The sequence below is a fragment of the Tursiops truncatus genome, chromosome 10 (genome assembly GCF_011762595.2).
Source record: "Tursiops truncatus isolate mTurTru1 chromosome 10, mTurTru1.mat.Y, whole genome shotgun sequence".
Lineage (NCBI taxonomy): Eukaryota > Metazoa > Chordata > Mammalia > Artiodactyla > Delphinidae > Tursiops > Tursiops truncatus.
This window is the reverse complement of record NC_047043.1, coordinates 12,875,344-12,888,203: the sequence shown is the minus strand read 5'-3', so window position 1 is coordinate 12,888,203 and position 12,860 is coordinate 12,875,344. Positions and strand designations below refer to the sequence as shown.

The following is a 12,860-nucleotide window of genomic DNA, read 5'->3' as shown; positions in this document are numbered from 1 at the left end:
GTAGGGTACTATAAATAAGTCTTGGTACACATGGCTCCTAAGAAATGTAGAGGGTTTTATTCTAATACTCTTCCTGTATTTTGTAGAATTAAAAAAAATATATATATATAGTTTTACCTTTTAATTCCAGAAAGCTTTGTGTTCAGACTTTTTTTTTATAAGTTCCACCTTATATAGAGGGATTTTTTTTCCTTTAGAATGTTACAATTTAAATTGTAATCGAGCAGTAACAAATATCATTTAATATACAAAGACATTTAATTTTATTTTTAAAAGGGTATTCCAAGTTGTTATTTATTTTAAAAAGTTTATTTCTCTTTAGTCTGTTGCTACCCCTGCAGTGATCTCAGTGGTTTTTCATTCATCCGGGGAGTAAGGAAGAAGAGTGTCCAACACTTAACATGCCTGAAACACTAGCAAGCACAAAACACTTAAGTACCCTTGTGACTTACGGTCAGTGGGCCTGTTTCCCCTTCCTAGCGTGTCAGCAATCGGCTGGAAGGACCAGAATCCATAGGTGGAAGTAAGATATAACCATGGGGATTGAGAATCAAAGGAGGGCTTTTTAGTTTGTGGTGCCCAGAGCCACACATCATTGCAGGAAGTTGTCGGGTCTCAGGAAACCAGTCGCTGATAGGTCCCCCTAACCCACATCTCCCTGGTCAAGCCCTGGCAGTTAAATTGCCTCATGTAAGGTTACATTGTTGTAAAAGGGACATAAGTACTGCAGGTCCAGATGCTGCAATTTGAACAAAAGGTTATGAGCTTTCCATGTTACTGAGAGCCTAACTCTGGAGTCTCAGGTGGAGTTGTGCCGTGTGTAAATATAAGCCTCCAGCTCTGAGCTTAAAGAAAACATTTCAAAGAAAGCCAGAGAAAAAGCTTATAGATTTAGCACCGTATCCATGACTCACTTTCCCTTTGCTCTTTCCGTCCAGCTGTTACTCATTTTACCTCGAACCCTACAAGAAGGCTCCTGTGATGTTTTCCCTTTGGCTGCTTTGCCAAAAATACAAATACACGCCTTGGGAGAATAAGGGTGAGAGAGAGAAGAGACAGAGGTCACAATTTTTTTAAAAATTTATTTTATTTTTGGCTGCGTTGGGTCTTCGTTGCTGTGCGCGGGCTCCAGTAGTTGTGGCCTGCAGAGCACAGGCTCAGTAGTTGTGGCGCATGGGCTTAGTTGCACCGCGGCATGTGGAATCTTCCCAGGCCAGGACTTGAACCCGTGTCCCCTGCATTGGCGGGCGGATTCTTAACCACTGCGCCACCAGGGAAGTCCAAGGTCACAGTTTTTAATCCTGGTTCTGCTGATAACAAACTCCATGGCCAGATACTTTGTACAAAAAGGGAGGATGGTTTTGAAATTCGTTCTCAGTTGCCAGATGGCAGCCATCTCTCTGTAGAAGGGCTTGTCTCAGATGTCCACTGTGTTTGGATTGCTGAGGTACCACTTGGATCAGCTCTCCTGGGCTTTTGGAAGTAGCCCTGGAGGTGTGACAGCAGCCTTAAGAATCCTTAGCAATTGGGACTGAATTATCAGGAGAACAGGAAGGGATAAAGGCTATGTGATAGGGAACAGGGTGCCAAGCTATTCTGAAGCTGCTATTTAAACTTGGCCTGTTATGCCTGTGTGTTCGGTTATCGTTGGATATCCCAGGATTTTGTATTTCCTGTGATACGAATACCAGCCCTGGCACTTACTAGCTTGGTCAAGTCACTTAATGCCCCAGTTTCTTCATCTGAAAAGTGGGGATTATAATCAGCATGAGGATTAAATAAATCAATATATGTAAGACACTTAGAAGAGCACTTGGTACCTGGTAAATGCTGTTGATGCTTAGTACTGTTTTCATGTTATTGTTCTCCTTTGGGGTTTTCTAATTTATCTGTGTAGTGTTTAGGGCAAAGTAACAGGCATGTGGGAGGTGGTGGTGGTGGCGTGGGTGAGAGGGTGACCGAGGGTGGTAGAGAGTGTGGACATAACCTGGTGTCCACCCCAGGTCTCAGCCTTTGCCTGTGCATATCGTGTTTATTTCTGACCACCAGGCTTGGCTCAGATTCTTCCCTCACCCCTCTGCCTTTACTCCCACATTCTGCCCTGCCGTGAACGTCCAGCATGAGCCTCCCCTTCTCCAGGACGGAAAGGTTTCCCCAGCTATTTCAGCCTAAACCAGTCTCCTTCCCCACTTCCCTCAGTTCCTGTGTACTTGTCTGCACAGCTCATTTTATCGTGTCATTATTGCTTCATTCCGTTTCTTAGAGGTCCTGCTTCCCAGTCAGCCTCCATGTGACTGGGGGCTCTTGCCGCCTCTCAGGGTCCAGGGCAGTGAGGCAGAAAGAGCAAGGATCAGGGAGGAAAGGAACCTGCTTCCTTCTCTCTAATAAACTCAGCATGCTCACGGCATTTGATCTCTCTAATCCTCAGAGCTTTGCAGGTAAAATGAGGGTCTGGACTAAGTGACCTCTAAATTTTCCCTTGCCGCTTCATCGTTTGAGAGTAGTACAGATGTGCATAAATCTGTGTAGAAGGAGTGAACGAATGTCCACTCTCCAGTTGCTCAGGACAGCTTTAGTTATTTTTGTGCCCAGTAGCATCTCTGCTTGGTGAATGGAAGAAACAGTCTACATGATGAAGGTTTCACTTTCATTGGACAGAAATTTTGTTGGTTTTGATCCTTTCGTGGTCTGAATTCGTGTCCACATCTGAGTTTATATTAGTAATTTGCCAGTGTAAAAAGATTTTCTGTGCTAAAAAGTAATACAAATTATATCACAGACAAAATATTGAGTACCTCAGAAAGGAAAAGAGTACATAAGAAAGCACTTTAGAAGTCCCTGTTTGCATGCATTGCTATTCTATATAATATAAATATAAAGCTCTCATAGTGTATTCACTTAATAATTTATTGCTCATTTTGAAGTTCTTCTGTAAGTACTTAAGAGATTTAAAACTATATCTTTTTTTAATTGAAGTTTAGTTAATGTACAGTATTGTATAAGTTACAGGGGTACGGTATAGTGAGTTCACAATTTTTAAAGGTTATACTCTATTTATAGTTATTATAAAATATTGGCTGTATTTCCCGTGTTGTGCAATATATCCTTATAGCTTATTTTATAAATAGTAGCTTGTACCTCTTAACCCCCTACCTCTATCTTGCCCCTTCCCCCTCCCTCCTCCCCACTGGTAACCACTAGTTTGTTTTCTCTATCTGTGTGTCTGCTTCTTTGAAACTATATCTCTTTTTAAAAGTTTATAATTTGGGCTTATTTTCTTATTCATATTAGGCATCTTATCTGAACCCAATTTACCGAGCACTTATTATTATTTTTGGTATGTTAGGAGAATTGATATATATACATATACACACAGTAGCTGAAATTTCTACCATCGTCTTAATATTTTGGCATTATTTATGCATTTCATTTATTCCTCTTCCCTAATTATCTACATCTGGATCAAAAATTGATAGTTCCGGGCTTCCCTGGTGGCGCAGTGGTTGAGAGTCCGCCTGCCGATGCGGGGGACATGGGTTCGTGCCCTGGTCCGGGAAGATCCCACGTGCCGCGGAGCGGCTGGGCCCGTGAGCCATGGCCACTGAGCCTGCGTGTCCGGAGCCTGTGCTCTGCAATGGGACAGGCCACAACAGTGAGAGGCCCGCGTACAGCAAAAATAAAATAAATACATTGATTGTTCCTTTATCATATTTAAGGCATCCATTTACTTTATGATTTTATGAATATTTGAAAATTTTGAACTTACTGATCTTAAATTTACTAGGGCAAGAGAGAGGGGAGGGAGAGATAGAAAGAGACGGAATGGAATTTGGCCATTTATTTATGGCTGTAACCGTCTTCGTACATGAGAGGAATGACTTCATAATTGAGGAGGCTTTTGGTAATAAGCCACTATGTTTTCAAGTGAATTACTCTCTGGAAAAAAATAGCCTTTGAAATATTATGTCATACAAGTTCAGACCAAGGAGGGAATAAGTTGACTATTTAATTAGGCTCCATATGGCTTGAACTCTTGGGAGAGCCACCTGAAACAGGACCCTGTTAAGAAATTATTCTGTGTCATACATAATCGTGTTCAAGAGGTCTTGGTAATTTGTATTGAAAAATGATAATTGGCATCGTCCTCAAAGATGAGTTCTGTGACCTTAGATGTTTTCTGATTCAGCTTAGCAGTGACACTAAGGTTTATACTGAAACCTCTTTGAATATTACTGGGAACACCCCACCCCCAACTTTTTATAGTTCACTGAGTGTGAAGAGCTCCTTCCTAGTATTTCATCTTAATCCAGTGATTGGCTTCCATGTTATAACCAAAAGGAAAACGTCTCTGGGTGTGGTGGGGAAGGGGAACTTGCTGGACACGGGGTCAAGAGGATAGAGAAACGCCAGCTGCTTTTATTTAGCAAATATTTACCGATCATTCCTGCCCCTGTGTATTTGCTCCTTGTGCACTGGGATCTGAATTGATCAAAAAGGTCTGCATTTATGGAGTCTTTCCTCATAGAAATGCTTAGGCTTCCCTTGGATGCTTTGTCCTCTTTTTTTAAAAATGGTGCAGAAGAATGCTGGCCTGAGTGTAGTCCGTTTGTATGGAGACGACTCTCTCCCTTATCTGGGCAAAAGTTTTGTTGGAGGAGAGAAGGTGGGAGTAGGCAGTAACCAAATATGTACCCTGAGTGCAAGTGATAATTGACCTCACTGATTAGAGAGAGGAGGGAAACATAGTTTATAAGTCTTCTTCATAGGATATTTCAAGTTAGATGTTTTTCTGAATTTGGTTTCTGATTTGAAAACTGGTCCGAGCTGTTTTCTGTTTCATCCGAACAAATTTACCGTGAATTGAGGGGTAGAGTGTTTCTTAAGCCTCAGATCTTCAGGCAGCGAGTCATTTCCATGTTGTTGAGACATTTTCTAGCCTTTATTGCCCCGTGTAGCTCATGCTTTTCTCTGGATGTTTTGACTCCTTAAGAAACTCGCAATAACAAATTAACAATCACACTCCTCTGGAATGAAAACACGCTGTAGTGGAGTAATAAATAGCAGTTCTGGAAACCTGAGTAAACAGAAAACTGTGCTTTCTTGCTTAAGAAGGCTCTAGAGAAGGCGTCCAGTGTCCAACAGATACAAAGCAAGATACACCATGTAAAGCAAAAAGACATGAATGTGCTTTTCATTTTAATTGTCCAAGGGATTGTGGGGTGGAAACCGTAGATGCACTTTCATTCTTTAAAACTTACTAAGTAAATTATTTTCAATCTTTTGACCTTCCTTCCCTCAAGTGGACCATTACTGATCAACAGGTTTGACTAGTTAAAATGAGTGCATTTGTTTGGGAACCCCAAGGTGACCTCGGGCTTCTCTACTTCCTGTCTTTCTCTGGTCTAATTGGGAATAGCCCTGGGCCTTGACCTTGCTGGGGAAGATGTGAATCTGCACAGTGCTAAGAAGGAGTGCTGCCCAGGTACTGCTCATCCGTGTACAACCCTCGTCTGTCTCATCGAGTGGCCCATCGAAATTTTTCTATCACGGTGAGATTATAGTCAGCTCCAGGGGCTATTTCCATCCACCCTACATCGGAATTTTTCTGTCACAATGAGATTATAGTCAGCTCCAGGGACTATTTCCATCCACCCTATTCATGGAGTTGCTTGCTCTGGTGGTGGTGGATGGAGTAAAATTATACCCTCCCAAGGATCATTACTGACCGGGATTCTTATCAGTAGAAAATGATAAGAGGCCAGACAAGAAATTCAGGTGAGGCTTTTCTGGGGCCCCTGCGGCAGCAGAAGGGAGCAAAAACAACAGGTTCCCTTGCTCACTCCCCAAGGAGGGGTGATCTGGTTCCTTACATGTGGCGAGGGTAGGGATGGGTCCAGGGGTCAGGCTGGAGGGGCGGCTTAGGCGGTCTTCTTGCCCCTTTGGTGGTGCTGTGTGCAGGGGGCATGCCCAGTACCCTGCTTTTGCTCCTGGATCCTCAGAAGTGGCAGTTGGCTTTTTGTATCTTGTTGTCTGTAGTTTGCCCCAACTGCACATGGACGCAGCTATTTTTAGTCCCATATAGTTTCTTTGTATTCTGTTGCTCAAGGAGAGGTTAGTCCAGGTGCAAACACTGCAACAAAGGGTTCCAGGTCCCAGGTCCTAGCTTATCTGAGGGTGAACACTTGATTTGATTAGAGGCCATTGTCATGGAAGAAGATGTTACAGCTCCTTTATGACCATAAGTGCTTGGAGGAGAACATTGACGCCCACAGAATCTGAATGCCTGGGGACTTTGGATTTCCCATTAATCAAAAAGACACCTTAAAGAACCTGCTGAGATTTCATGAATTTTCTTTAGATTCCTACTGAGGAATTGGAGGTAAGTTTTTTTTGTTTGTTTGTTTTTTCCTCCTTGCCTGTTTCAGTGTCTCATGAAATGTGCCCATGTTTAGCCTGTCCAGTTGAAAAATGGACGGCTATCCACTTTGTACTTAGGACAGTGAAGTTTTTCCCACACCTGGCTGGAGGAGCTTATTTGGTTCACCTTCCAGTCTGAGGCGTGTTGAGTCAGACAGAGGCAAAGATTTAAATGTTATTAACATGAGAAAAATCTTTTGAATGTGAAGTCATCATGGTTGAGGTTACTTTGAACATTCCTCATAGTCTCTTTTATGATTTATACCGGAATCAACACGCTTTAGTTTTATGCTAAAAAACACTGTGGATGGAGTGAACATGGACATGAATTTGAAATTACGTGATGGCCAGAAACTTTCGTATTACAGAAATGTTATACTGTGATAAATGTTTCGTGAAGCTCCATGGCTCACGGGCTGTTTTTAATGGCTTTGGCGTTCAGGAATTTTGAAAGTCAGATTCTTTGTAATTTAAATTTCCTTCTAAGCAAGGAAGTACACTATGTTATTAATTTAAAAAATATATATACTTAGAAGTTCAGATTGTGTAATTATCTTAATGCTCCATAGCCTCTTTTCTGACTAAACATTGGAACTTATGCTGTTGAATGCAGGGAATTTGTCCAGAAAAGCTTAAGGAAATTTAGTCTACACAGGGAAATTTGCTAGATTTATAAATAAAAGGTTTAACTAAAGGGATGATATGTAGCAATTTTATCTTATCTTTAAAAGATTGCATTTGAATTTTGTCTCTTAGCCCTTCTTTTAGGATTAAGAAATTATCATAGCTTGTTTTTTGGTAGATGATTTATAGTAATAAGTTTTGTGCAATCCGACTGTGGGTAATTGAACTCATTTTAAGTGTGTAAGGATAGACTGCCTTTTAAAGGATGACAAAAAGGCGTCTTTTTTATAAAGTGAAAATGTCCCCAGAGATGGCCCACCTGAGATCTTGAAGTATGAAAGAAAGATAATATAGTATGTCACTCTGTCTCTTGAAGGAATGGCCTCTTCTATTGGAAAATAACTTTAAAGAATTCAAAGTTTAGAATTTTTAGGTGAAATGATTTATAAATCATGGCACTGGCTTTTAATCCTTGGTAGAATTCTTCTTAGAAATAAAGAAGCCTGCATAAATATTTATATGAACATAACCTTAAGTATTTAAAATGTAGCATACCAACCTTATTTAAAGACAACTTTATGCATGACAGTGCACATTTAAAGTTCCTGGATAAAAATTCTTTGTACCTTTTTTGGAAGAAAAAATCTTACATAGTTTAAAAAAATTTTTTTCTTTTAACTCCTAACTGTAACAAAGCTTTTGAGCAGAGTAGGAAACTAGTATTGTTACTCACACTTACTGCTAGTATTGTTACTCACACTTACTGCTGGTGTTGTTACTCACAGAGCAGGGGAAGCAACACTATATGTTCAACTTTAGCAAGTTAGATGCATTAACTTATTCATTTAAAGAACTTGAGTGACAGAACCTTAATTTTAGAAAACATTAAATTAAACCTAAATTATAGAAACTATTAATAGTGCTTAGCAAAGCTGGTATAGAATCAGGTTTGGTTACTATAATGACTCAGATGCTTTATAATTTGACATTTTCTCTGTTTAAGCTTAAGTTTTTAACTATTATTTTGGATTTTTAAAATTAATATTTACTGTGGGTTCGGCACTCATACAAGAGGAGAGAAGGGGAGAGAAATACAGGTGGGTGATCAGGGGAGGAGGCTGGGCGAGGCACCCATGGGCTGACACTGCAGTAAGATGGTGGGGAGTCTGCATTTATGGTCACTGGACTTTCTCAGAATGCCCCACGGCTCCCCGGTAACTATTTACATGATGTTATACGAATATGTGTTTTTCTGGGGCGAGGGTTGTAGCTTTCACCAGATCCTCAAAGAATTCTCTGTCCCTCCAAAGTTCTATAAGAACCACTAATGTAAAATTGAAAGGTCCGGATATCTTCGAGGGTAAGATGTTAAGTATGAGTTACAGAAAACAAGCCATGGGTTATCTTTTTTACACAATTAAAAATGACGATGACAACCATAAATTTGTTTTTTATGTCTGTGAGTTGATAAAATAGATGAACAACAAGGACCTACTGTACAGCACAGGGAACTATACTCAATATCTTGTAATAACCTATAATGGAAAAGAATCTGAAAAAGAATATATATGTGTATGTATGACTTTGCTGTACACCTGAAACTAACCTAACATTGTAAATCAACTACACTTTAATAAAAAAAATGACCGTGACATGGCCACGGATGAACTACGTTAAGTTGGCATTGCAAACCCACCTGGTACATGTTTAAAACACAGTGTGTTTATTTTGAGATAACGAAAAAATAACATCTTGTGGTTTGTCGCATCCCCGTTCTGAGATGACGAGGTGCTGTAACCTTGTTCATGGTAGCTCCTGATTTTTTTCTGTGTTAGAAATTGCTCCGCGGGGGACAAATGAGGTGCCTTTGGGAAATGTGCGAGTGATTGAGCCAAGAGGGTAATCAGTATCTTTGCAGACCTGTCTTCTGGTTTATGTTTGTGTTAAGAAGTATGCGGAGCAGGAGGCCTTGAACAGTTTGGAAGTGGGGAGCTGATTACATTGGAGTGTCCGGCACACATTGCGCCCCCCTTTACATTTGCACAGTTTACAGTTTACAAAACTGTACACTTGGCTCTGCGCTTGGTAAGGGCAGACCTTCCTTGTCTGAGTTCTGGCTGTGTCACCATGCTGGCACAACATCTGGCCTGCACAATATCTGAAGAAATATTTTGTTGAATAAATGACCTCAGTTGGTTCTCAGGGCCATCCTGTGGGTACAGACATAGCAAGTTTCAGCATTCCATTCTCTGGGCTCAAAGAGAGCAGTTATTTACCTAAGGTCACATGGCTGGTAGCTAGAGGATCTAGGCCTCTCCTTTACGCTGTGCTTTATCTTGACTCTAGTAATAAAAGTGGAAAAGCCACACTTTATCAACTGCGTTTTGATAGAAGAGAGTGGGTGAATGGTTGTAACCCTCAGAGAGTCTCAAAAATCATGGTAGCCTGTTGGACTTGTAACAGAGAGAAAATCTTAAGTATCTCTTGATGGTGCTATCAAGTCAGGTTTCTAATTTAGCTGAAGAAAAGAAAAATAATTTATTCCTTTTTATGCAACTAGATATTTATTGACCGTTTCCTCGGTGCCAAGTATAATGTGTACACTGGGTAGGTATATAACCGAACGAATGCAGTGTTGAGCCCCTGCCCTCGGAGAGCTTACCTTCTTGTAGGGGACACAGATTACTAGTAAATCCGTAAGCGTACTCTGTATTTCAGACAAAAATCAGAGCAGGGTACGTTAGGGGAAAGAGAGTGATGGTGGCTGCAAGAGGATGATTTTATTTGGGGAAGTCAGGGAAAGCCTTTCATAAGATGTAACATTTGTGCAGAGACCTCAGTGATGTGTAGGAGTGCTGGGGGGTGAGATGGAAATCAGCAGAAGAGCACTGCAGGTGGAGAGAATGGCTGAGCAAATGCCCTGACGTCAGGAAGAGCCTTTAATTCTGGCATGAGAGGCCAGAGGACTTCGATTTTATTCTACGTGTGCTAGGAGACTGAATTAGGGCTGCCCTAGCAAATTACCACAAACTTGATGACTTAAAACAACAGAAATTTGTTCTCTCACAACTCTAGAGGGGAGAAGTCTGAAATCAAGCTGTCACACACTGTCTCTCTGAAGGCACCGGGGGAGAATCTTTCCTTGTCTCTTCCAGCTTCTGGTGACTCCAGACATTCCTTGGCTTGCGGAAGCATCACTCCAGTCTCTACCTCTGTGTTCACACGGCCTTCTCATCTGCGTCTGTGTCTTGTCCTCTTCTGTCGCTTGTAAGGACACTGGTCGTTGGTTTTAGGGCCCACGCAGGTAATCTAGGATGATCTCATCTCGAGATCCTTAAGCACGTCTGCAGAAACCCTTTTTCCACAAAAGATCATAGTCACAGGCTCTGGGACATGAGCACATCTTTTTGGGGCCCACCGTTCAACCCATTACAGGAACCATGGATGACATTTAAGCAGAGGGAGTGACGGCATCTCCGTTGTTCTGAAAAGATGGCTCGGGTGCTGTGGGAGAATAGTTGTAGGTGGATGAAGAATCAACCAGGGAGACGGCTGAGGGGCTATTGCAGAGGCCCAGGGTAGCGGGGGAGATGGAGAGCAACGGGTGGATTTCAGTTCTGCATCACAGGGGAGCAGAGGGCATTTGTTTGATGGATTAGAAATCGCGAGGAAAGAAAAGAGAACATCCAGGATGGTGGTGCCCTTCACGGAGAAGGGGAAGACTGGTTCAGGAAGAGGCTGGGGCAGTGGTGGTGCCCTCCAGAGTTCTGTTTTGGGTATGTAAACTGTGAGAAGTGGAGATGCTGGGCGTTCGTTAACTTACACACATGGATCTGCAGCTCAGTATAGCCGTACGTTTGAGCTTTGTCGGTCCAGGGATGGGTATTATTGAAGGACACCCCTCTCCAGGAGGAGGGTTGTCACGGAGTGGAGGCCATGATTGAGTCCATTAGGATGAAGATCACTGAGCTGATGACCACCAATTTCAGTCTCTCAGCCCAGCTCCCGGCCTTTATGTCAATGTCTGAGGGAGGGGAGGGCAAGTCGGGTGCGGGCCATCAGGAGAGCCTGGCTCCGTTATCCTAGGCCTTCACAAAGGCCATGTGTGCTTAAGTTTTTTTCATTATTATCATCGTTTTCTTTCATTCTAAGCCCGACAAGCCTGACTGGCAGATGCACTGTCTGATTTTTCTAGTTTTAGATTATATGCTTTTTCTTCAAGCCATCTTCGTCTATTAACCTACATTCATTTTTAATTTTAATGCTCCAATCAATAATTATTTCACTTGACAGTTTCTGACAGTCTGCTGCTCCATTTAGCTGTTTAGCATGAATTTAAAAGGTGATTTCTCAATCTGCACAAGTGAAGTAAACTTGCTCTTTCGTCCTCTGCTTTGGGGGGTATAGAAAGATAGGCATGTTCACTCTGCCCTGGGGAGTTTTTAATATTGAAATACTTCATCGTTTTCCATATAAGGAGAATGAGGACTACAGAGCCACTAACATTTTCTGTTATGTAGCATTTGGCTTATGTTATAAAGTTACTTGGAAGGCCGGATTTCTGTTCATTGGTATTGATACTGTGAGGTCAGCCCTGCAGCTGTTTATTGAATACTCATTTTACGCAAGGCACTACGTTAAATGTGATGGGAAATTAATACACCGTCCCCAAGAAGTACGATGGTCAGGGAAAGAAGGCCACTTCCAAAATTTTGATAGGTAGAAATACTTAGAAAATGACAACTTTATCTTGCTGCATAGCTGCACTTAGGCTAAGTGGAATTCCTCCTTGGAAATTCCAAGTGAAAAGCTAGGCTCCAAAGTTCACGGTCATCTTTGTGTCTACATTATACACACACATAGGTGAGCATGTTGTAGTCAAGGGCAAACGTAGCCGAAGACCAAGCAGGGCGGGGAGTGTTCTTTCCTACTAGAATCACAGTGTTCACATTCTTGGCAGCTCAGATGGTGTCCGCTATAGCCGTTAGTTTACATTTTGATAATTGACCAACGAGCATATCATATTTAATTCTTACTTGGATCGTGCCTCAGAGCACAGCATTGCCAGTGAAACACACTGCAAATGGGAAAGTAAGCGTTTTCCTTGGGAACTCACTTATTCCATCGGCTCTTCTGTGACTGTGAGCATGACCTGTAGGTTAGAAGTTCTGGAACAGAAGGAGGAAACTGGATCGTGTCACAGTGAACAGGAAAGGAGGTGCTTCATACTCCGTCTCCTTCGCAGTGAGCTCTGATTTTCCTCCTTGGTCTGGGGCCGTTTGGCCTCGCATATCCTGGCATGATTTAGGGAAGCAGGCCCTGACCTTCTGGTGCCCTCTGTTTCATTTTACTCCAGGCATATTACCAGGCACAATTCATTGTCATATTTTTGTGGCTAAAACTTCTCCGACTTCAGTACTGAGCCTTTGTTTTTCAGCAGGGCAAAAGAGCTAGCATTTTCTGGACATCACTGACCCTTTGCCACAATTGAGGTTTTTAAATAAACCTTACATGAACTTCATCACACTTTATGGTCACAGCTGTGCCAGTCGCTGATTAGGACTGTGAGTACTTGCCTGTTGCTTGTTTTGACTTAGCTCCGGTTTTTAGATTATTTACTTAGATCTGCTGCCAATTTTCATTGTACACGTACATAGGGATGCAAACATAAACTCTGTCCTGAAGCAGCCAGTGCTTTGGCTTCAGTGTCCCATAAGGACTGCAGGAACCAGTTGAAAGTGAGCAGAGCTGAAAGTGGTATGCCAGCCAGGCCGTCAGAGAGGGCCGGCTGGGTCTCCACACGCTTGCCACCCTTAGCC

General features: G+C 42.1%; 1 protein-coding gene across 26 annotated transcripts in view; it reads left to right on the top strand.

Moving 5' to 3' along the window:
• Window positions 1-12,860, top strand: part of ATXN1 (ataxin 1) — a 398,514-nt gene that overhangs the window by 32,214 nt on the left and 353,440 nt on the right. Inside the window, exon 1 of one of the 26 annotated variants that reach the window (XM_019944936.3) lies at window positions 3,581-6,379. The exons of the other annotated variants lie outside the window; for them this stretch is intronic. The gene's annotated coding sequence lies outside the window, so the exon portion shown is untranslated. Of the gene's footprint in view, window positions 1-3,580; window positions 6,380-12,860 lie in introns of those variants that run through there. 26 annotated transcript variants of the gene reach the window in all.